At 32.2% G+C, this 6,573-nt stretch overlaps 1 long non-coding RNA gene across 2 annotated transcripts; it reads right to left on the reverse strand.

The window, feature by feature from the left end:
• Nucleotides 1-1,823: 1,823 nt before the first annotated feature.
• Nucleotides 1,824-4,600, reverse strand: LOC139896665 (uncharacterized). Of its 2 annotated transcripts, XR_011776310.1 has the most exons (5): nt 4,500-4,600; nt 3,440-3,729; nt 3,076-3,160; nt 1,992-2,038; nt 1,824-1,908 (listed from the first exon to the last, which is right to left on the reverse strand). It is a non-coding gene; the product is annotated as an uncharacterized lncRNA (long non-coding RNA). The 2 variants fall into 2 exon arrangements; XR_011776309.1 differs by lacking the exon at nt 3,076-3,160.
• Between the last annotated feature and the right edge of the window lie 1,973 nt (nt 4,601-6,573).

Raw genomic sequence — 6,573 nt, forward strand, 5'->3', positions numbered from 1 at the left:
GTATGTGAAAATACATGTCTCTATATGTTTGTAAAAACAACGACAAGTTTCTTAGTCAGAATTCATAGTTTTACGGTCATTAAACTAAACGACTTTAGTATTTACATTCACTTAATTCCTAAAACATATTATTAAACTGTTTCGTTTAACCAAACACGTGGTTCCACAGGTCATTTCACTAGTATATTATAATAATACTAACAATAAAGCTAGCTTCAATAATCATTTTTCATTAGAAAATTCTCCATTGTTAGTTGGATAAGCTTTTTGTTTTTTGAGCTTCACTAAAGTGGTTCCATTATGTTTTGCTTCCTCTCTTATCCATATAGAGCTGGTTTTAGCTGTTCTTTTGGAATCTTCCTAACTCATCTATCTGGACGTTCTATAGATCACAATAGATTCAAGAATAAAATAGAAATAAATAATAATAATAAATAAATAAATATACACATCACAAAGAGATCATAATATATTTTGTTTTCAAGTTTCCTCAAAATTTTCTTGTCTATAAATCATAGTAGTAATGTAGTTAATAAAGTACTCCCTCATTCTCATAAGAACCGTCTCGTTTGACTTTTTGTTAGAATTTAAAATATTATAATGATTTGTCTAATTTGCTTTTAATTTAATGTTGTTATAAAGAGTAACTAATAAATTAATTGTTATATTTAATGTTAAATTTCTAATAATAATAATGACATAATTGGAACTTTGATTACTTTCTATTGTTATTTAGAGTAAGGGACAATATTTTTGAAACAAACAAAAATAGTAATTTTGACAATTTATTTAGATGCAGGAAGTATAATACGTAGGGAGTATAATATTTGTAGTGTGCAGGTTAACTACTTGGGTACAGTGTCACATTGAGTAAGAAACTACTCGGGCATGCAGGATGCACTTAACTAGCGACGTCACGTGACATGATCACAAATAGTCACATCACAAAATGGATACATACAATAGCCATAAATATCAAGTTTCTACACACCGTGAACATGGTTGGCTAGATATGTACAAACATTGGAACCTATGTAAGGTTGTCAATTTGTCATAGTGTGTATTAATTCTACAAGATCATGAATATAAAGATAAAGATGGTAAAGACAAGGAATAAAGGTGCAAGAAGAAGATGACATAAAGAAATGACCAAAATTTTTGTATGCAACATTTTTAGTGGTGCAGAATGAATAGCATGTTCAAGTAGTATTGTGAGACCTACAACTGGGCTATAATGATCTCAACTCTCAACAACCAAATTGCAGGCACTGACCACATTCATATACTAGTAGTCATTAATGACTATGATGTTGCAATTTTTATTATGTATTTATTATGATATATAAAGGTTTTTCATGTTCGAATTTCCCGTGAGGGTGAACATTTTTACAACTTTCGGCCTGCTTGACTCAATTGCTCATTTTCTTTCTAGCTAAATATATTATTGGCCCGTTGGACCCAATAAAGATGAAAGTCATTCATAACTACATGGGTTGAAACTGTCATGTCTACTAAGCCTAAAAACGATTAATTGCAAGAATGTACAAGAACACACAATTTATCAAAAGAAATTGAATGTTTCTCATAAAACCAAAACTAGGTTCATAACTCATAAGCAAGACAAAATCCTTCGCTATATACTCAAAAACCCTAACGATGAATTAACCAACAATTTAAGATCGTTAATCATCAAAACCAAGAATAAACCGTAACTATGCGAAGAACTAGAATAATTGAGATGTTAAGACATTCTTTAATTAATAATTGTATGAACCTAACAATTCGAGAGAAAATAAGTTGAATTTAGAAGCATATATCAAAATATGAATGAATTGATGATTCTCGAAGTTTTGTTCTCATCTTGTAAATCTCAACTAGTTTATAACTCGCGACTTCAAGTGAGAACTTCTGACGGAACCAAATAGATTTTGGATTAAGTGACGTTTAAAAAATAGTACACTTAAATGGACATTAGTAGAATAAGGGCTTACCAATGTTGAAAATATGTTGCTAGTTGACCAAGATCAACCACAGTAACCTGAAGCACAAGCATTGCACTCGTAAGAAACAAAATAAAATAAAAACAATTCTGTTAATTAATACGGAGTAAATAACTTTTGGAGTGAAGCATTTCATATTTATTGATTTAATAATATGATCAATGAATTATTTCTCATCTTGAATTGCAGCGTTGATAGCAACATAAAAACATTTCATAAATGATACAAACAATGAGAACATATTACATATGTGACCTTCCATTCAGTAATTAGTACACACGGCCTTACCTATTTACATTGTGAACCTCAAAAGATCAAAATCGTCAATGGAATTAAGAAGTTAATGCATAGAACCGAATAAAAAGTTCATGATATAATCTTGTACACCATTGTGTAGTTGCATTTTTCACATTAAGAATACATAAAAATGGTTTTTTTTTTTTTTTTTTTTTTGCACCATTAACAGCAGAGGTGGCAATATGGGCAGGTCGGGAAGGTTTGGTAAAAAGTTAAAATGTTGAAATTTTATGGTCAGGTTGGGTTGACCGTAAAACTTATTGTATAAGTAAAATACAATTATTTTTATACTATGAACAAAAAGATTAGGAGCTACTGTGCGCTAGAAATACACTTGTGCAGATCTTAGGAATAAAATAAAATATATATTACGTCTCTTCAGAAATGAGATTGGGGATGCAACATCTATAATTTGTTATCAAAACGGGAGGAGAAACACAAGTGTTCGACAATGGCAAGGTTGCAAAAATCACCACTCGGGGAGTTCTCGGTCGAAAATTTTTAGGGAGTAACCGGAAACTCGCGAGTAATTAGATGTTGACCAAATTTGACTTTGACTGATTTTGGCCATGTGTTGACCGATTTTGACCTAATTTCCGAGTAATCCTGAGTTTTGGATACTCCCGAATAAACCCCCTTTGACCGAGGGTTGGCCAAGTTTTAACCGAGTACTCGGCCCGAACTTTCAACAGAGTACTCGCCGAGTACTTCCAAGTTCTGAAACCTCGGACAATCGGTGTTTGGGTGTGATTATGCGGGTCTAACATGTTTATCTAACCTCAAAAGCGTAGCTTGATGGTTTAAGGCTTCTGAATCTCTAGCGGAGACTCAAGTTGATTCTCCGTAGTCTACAACTTTGAGGCCTAGCCATAACAAAAAAAACATGTTGCTTATCCAAAGGTTCAACATCAAAAAATAGAGAACTTGCAATTTCGTAGAAGTTTCTATAGTATTAGATATCAAAGGTAAACATACAAATCAATAGCCATCATAACCTGTAGAAGTTTCTCTCCCTATTTAATATTCGGGTTGGAAATAGAATCGTATACATGAGTATAAGGATAAGGATAACCATGGAAAAAACTACACAAAATAATAAGAATATAAAAGTGAATGAAACATATAGTACGAATAAAAATTACCTCCTACGTAAGATTAAAATCGCAAAGACTGAAAGTTGCACAAAAGATGATATTCGCCTGTTAACATATCGGCTGCCGGACCATCATGAATATATGCTACCATATCAGCCTTCTCCGTAGCAACGTTGTTATGGGAGATTGTCGATTTGTTGAATAAGGGCAGGGAACAAAGGGGGTATCCCAATGCATTCTTTTGACCACCATCCAAATAGCTACTAATAAATTTAAGCTAATTGGCACCTTATGAGCATCAAATTCTACCATGAAAGATAATTTTAGATACTTCATGCCTGCCACACACGTCAGTAAGAATTATCCCCTTCTACTCAACAACTACTAAAACTTAAAAAGTAGAGTATATTTCAAGCTTCTATACAGTTGTGACATTAAGATATCGTGATAATAGAATTAGTACATCCAGTGGCGAGGCTAGGTGTTGAGGAGTGGGGTACCATGACCCCACTAGTTTGGAATTTTTTTTTACGAAGTACTCTTCGAGTTGTACAAGACACCACTAAATTTTACAACGGGACCCCATATATTTTTAGAATTTATAGTTTTTTTAGAAGTAAACAACCAATAAAATACCTATAAAATATAATTAGTTGTGGAAAAAAATTTCAGGACCCCTTTGAATTTTGATCTAGATTCGCCACTGAGTACATCATCATTGAAAATGCTATACATCAATCTAAGAAGCCAGCAATATTGCAACTAATATTCAAGGTGAACACAACATCCATTTAAAGATGACAATATCAATAAAGACAGTGTTACCAACAACTTGAAAATCCAAATTTAAATCAACTACATAAAATAACATATATTCTGAAAAAATGAAATGAAGTATTACATATGATTATATGAATCATATGTAAATAATCATATGATATGACTGTAGTATCTCAATAGCCTCCTCGTATTATGCCATTCTAAATAATCACACCATTCTGTATTATTAGTAAGTTGTAACGAACCCAAAATTGAACTTCAAAACATTCGAATTGAATTAGGAAATTAAAAACCGTAAAAAAAAAAAAAAAAAAATCAATAAATATACCATCTCGAATCGTCTTGTTAGTTGGCAAAATTCACCAAAATTGTTGCATGCCGGATAGAAGAGAGTGATATTCCAAATGTTGTCCAGATGAATCAAATATGTGATAAGAAAGACATAGAAAACAGTAAATAAACTTATTTGGTACGTACGAGGGAAAAATAATCTCGTAGTGTTAAATTGGGGAGAAACGTATCAGAGATTGGCGATTGAACTAGGGCAGGGGCCAGGGGACGCTCAGGTCAGGTTAAGGTAAATAGTAAATTAGAGATTAGAGATGTAATTAGTTGGGCGACCTGGCTTTGCGCTGGATTTTCACACTTGATTTATCATTTTTCAGTGGATTTGTAATTTTCAGTGTAAAAATTTCAAAATTTTCGACTTTGTCCACAGTGAATTTTATTTTGCCCCAAAAATTACATATTTTGCCGCAAAACGTTCAAATGTTGTCAAAAAAAATCCAAATTTTGCCACAAAAACCTTCAAATTTTGTTGAAAAAGCTCATATTTTGCCCAAAAAATTTTTGGCCAAAAAATTGCTACGTTTTTTTTAAAAAAAAAAAATGGCCTCCGGTGAGGAAAAAATTATACTTCCGCCACTCGTACAAACTATGTGATTTAAATAATAAGGGAAAAATTTAAACAATAATAAAGTAAATAATTATGTGATTTAGTTAATAATAATAATAATAATAATAATAATAATAATAATAATAATAATAATGAATAGTTATTAAAAATGTGAAAGTTGGTGGTAAGTTTATGAAAACTATAAAGTTAAGTATTATAAAGAGTGTGGTTGAATTGTAAAAAATAAAAGTTTGTGGTGATTTTGTGAAGTTTATGGACTCCACTATTCACTTCCCCTATATCTTTTAGATATATAGAGTAATTAGGATGATAGTTACGGAGTATTATTTATTATTTATTATTATTATATATAGCGAAACAACATTAAAAAAAATCAACCACCATACAAAAATCTGGCAAAAATGAACTTTAGTAAACACCGCAAGATACGAGGAAAAACAACTAAAAAGCAAACCTAATTAGATGTAGTCACCAAATATGTGGAACTATAAATATAAAGCAAGCAAACAGACAAAAGGTTAAGGTTACATCCAAAGACGCTGCTGAAGAATCAGCAGGATCAAACCATTTCGACGAAGACAACATAACACCAGAAGAACCCGACGTTCATTGAATCCGACGAGAATCGGGAAACACATGCAACAAGAAGAGGATGCCAAGCAGCTTCACTAGATCTCTAACAGAAATATCGCCACCTGGTTCAACCCAAGAGACGAAACCAGAGAGGAAAGAGACCGATAATGAACCCACGGCTACGAACCTAGAGATCAGCATCCAGAGCCGTCTCATCGTTCTTAAAGGCCATGTTCGAGACGTAAAATGGGCCCTAATTATTTGGGCCAAAAACGGAGCTTTAGGAGCAGGGAGGGGCTATGGCCCCACACAATAAAAATGGAACTTGTAGCTCTTTAAGTTACGAACGTTTGGGATTTCTGAATCAACTAAATTGAAGTCTGTATGAAGGAAAATATGATGAAAATTGTGAAAGCTCGCAAAATTTGCAAGTTGTCACCGTTTTGGTCATATCTTCTTCTTACGGATTCAGATTTAGTTGATTTAAAAGTTCAAACGCTCGTAACTCAAAGGGTTATAAGTTTCTATTTTATGGTTACATTAAAGCTCTGATCCTCTCGTCCGGTAAAGCCCCCATCTTGTCTGGGATATTGCCAACATACTAAAAAGTTATTTGTAAAAAAAAATGTACTAAAACTTTATATTGTACGATAAATCATTTTGTATTCTATATTAAACATGTCATATGCGGCCCCTTATAAAATTCTTAAAGCTTCATCATTTAAGAATAAACGAGAATCGATAAATTTAGCTTGGGTTATCTAATAGTTGAGACCAAACGGTAATAAACTATCTTTTTAAGTTCAAAATCTGTAAACTAGCTAATTACAATTTAAAATTCTTATTTGAATAATATTTTGTTACTCTATATAAATTAAATGCATTACTTTCTTTTCAAAATTTTGGGCCCCTA

The sequence above is a fragment of the Rutidosis leptorrhynchoides genome, chromosome 3 (genome assembly GCF_046630445.1).
Source record: "Rutidosis leptorrhynchoides isolate AG116_Rl617_1_P2 chromosome 3, CSIRO_AGI_Rlap_v1, whole genome shotgun sequence".
Lineage (NCBI taxonomy): Eukaryota > Viridiplantae > Streptophyta > Magnoliopsida > Asterales > Asteraceae > Rutidosis > Rutidosis leptorrhynchoides.